Source organism: Salvelinus namaycush, chromosome 8 (genome assembly GCF_016432855.1).
Source record: "Salvelinus namaycush isolate Seneca chromosome 8, SaNama_1.0, whole genome shotgun sequence".
Taxonomy (NCBI): domain Eukaryota; kingdom Metazoa; phylum Chordata; class Actinopteri; order Salmoniformes; family Salmonidae; genus Salvelinus; species Salvelinus namaycush.
In genome coordinates this window covers 37,079,704-37,082,406 of record NC_052314.1, presented here as the reverse complement: position 1 = coordinate 37,082,406, position 2,703 = coordinate 37,079,704, and positions in this window count along the sequence as shown.

Genomic DNA, 2,703 nt, shown 5'->3' with positions numbered 1-2,703 from the left:
TTTGTCTGGAACCCACTGTTTAACCATTGTATAGCTTACATCCATTATGTCAGCGATTTATGTCGGTGATTTATAGTCAGTTCTAAACACTCGAGCCAACGTTTTTATATTGACGTTATTCACCCAAACGCCACTGTTCCTGTTGGTTATGAGTGCACTTGTTTGATTAAAAGTGGTCATGTAGAGATTAGAGGAGAGGTCAGGTATGGGTGTGTGGGGGCAGTTGCACTGAAGTTGCCAGAAAGACTGGCGGGGTGTTTAGCTGGTTTGGAGAGAATAGCGGGAAGACAGGATAGGGGAAGGGCATGGTATCTCACTGAGTTTCACACAAAATCTGGCCAACAGAAATCTGGAAGTGTGCCAAATATGCTCGCCCTAGGCGTCTCTCTCTCTCTCTCTCTCTCTCTCTCTCTCTCTCTCTCTCTGTCTCTCTGTCTCTCTGTCTCTCTGTCTCTCTGTCTGTCTCTCTGTCTGTCTCTCTGTCTGTCTCTCTGTCTGTCTCTCTGTCTCTCTGTCTGTCTCTCTGTCTCTCTGTATCTCTCTCTGTCTCTCTCTCGTTCTCTCTCTATCCCCCCCACTCTCTCTCTGTCTCCGCCCTAGGCTTGGTGCCAGCCTAAGCTTAGATAAGGCTTTTGAAGGAATGGGAAAAAGCAACAGTCTCATGGCTGCAGGGCCAGCGGTAGCATAGTAGCAGAGCATACCGTATATTATCTGTGTGGCCTTTCCTTCCCTGTGTGAGCTGCTTTCAACAGCCCTTTAGAACTATAACCATGAACTTAAAACAACAAAGCTGAAATGTCATTGCATTTCTGTTATGCATTATGTACACTACGTTGGTAATCAGGGAGGAGCTTTTAATGACATTGATTAATATGCCCCCACTACTTTGAAGAATTTGTAGATTTGTTGATACAGGTCCTGGTGTACTGCTCTTCTATGTGGACTAAACTGTGTATGTTGGTGTTGCACCTCAGAGACGAATCGAGTATAACTCTCCGTTGGAGTCCAATGGTGCCTTAAGGACAGAGGTAAAGCACTCAACCTATTGCACATTTAAAATGAGATAACTGTAGTCAACATCCTCTGTAAATACAGTCACTGTTAAGTGTTGATTTTACAATAAAAAAAATATTAACAAAAATCTTCTTGTTCTTTTTTTGCTATTTTATACTCTGCCTTTCCACGTGTGTGGGAACATGCCTCCAAATAAACCTCGTTTAATTGATTGGTACACATGTAAAAAACACTTTGCTTGGCACACATAAAAACATAAATGCAACTTTTCCAAACATCGTATGTCATGGGGTTTCTGTGGATGACTACGGGTTGTGCTTCTGTGCATGCACGCTTGTGTATGCATATGTCTGCATGTATTCATGTTTGATCATCTGCATGCGTGTTCTATCCATGTGTCCATGCTTTGGTTTGGCTGTCTCTATGGCTTTGTCCTCTAACCTCTTCCTTTGCTGCAACACTATGGCCTGTGTGAACTATGCTAACCCTGCTAACCTAGACCTACCAGAACACCGAGATGTCCCTCCCAGACCACAACGCAGAGATCTTTAAGACCCTGCGCTACCTGAGCGGTGTGATCGAGAGCATGAAGAAGCCGTTGGGAACCCGGGAGAACCCAGCACGGTTCTGTAAGGACCTGTTGGACTGCCAACACCAGCTCTCTGATGGTGAAAACTTCCTAAAACTGCTTCACAGAACTTATCCAGATGTCACGGACACTTTGTCCCAATCTCCATGAATCAATATTCTATGAATAATCTACAAACTTCTATTTAGTAGAATAGTAAGTATTTGTTATTCGTATGACTGTGTTCTTTCTCTCTGGGGTTGGATGTTGCGGTGCCTATAGGACTGTTCTGGATCGACCCTAACCTGGGATGTCAGTCAGACGCCATTGTGGTCTTTTGTAACTTCACTGCAGGCGGGCAGACTTGTCTCCACCCAGTAGCTTCTAACAAGGTAATCTAGCACTGCACTCCATTACTGCACTCCATTACTGCACTCCATTACTGCACTCCATCATCACAGGGCCTCCAGCAGATCCATAGCAGTATTAATTCAAAGACCGATTTTCTCTAGGTTTAAAGTTGAACACATTTACATGTGCCTGGTTGCAATGGCACAACCACAGAGGCGTAGGGGCATTTTCACGAACACATCTGTCCTTCCTTTCCTCTGCAAACCTCAGCAGAATTGTACAAGGGGGTTTTGGTAAATTGTTATTGCCACTTTCATTGCGAAATGGCCATGAATTTCCAGCTGGTGCCGTCACCGTTTCCTTGATTCCTGTCACATCTGCACAGACACACATTGATGTTGACAATCTGCGGTGTGTGTGTTTACATATTAAACAACCACACATGGAAACGGTTTATGGGTTCATGAAATGCACATCCCTTTATTGAATATAATATGTGTGTGATGCCTTGTCCTTCGGTGTTGCTGATGTAGCCTGGAAAAGAGAGAAACGCAGGTGGAGAGTTCGCCGGCAGTTCATTTGGTTTTGGCGCCGACCGTTTGTCGCACTGCATTTACCGTGTCTTATCATGCATTTTTGTTATCAATGTCACTATTCAAGTGAGGTTTCGGTAATCGTTATGTAAAGTTAAAGTTGTTTGCAAACGTAGCCTCCTGCTGCGACGGGAGGTTATCCATTATAATCGACCAGATACTCAAGTGGCCGCTCTA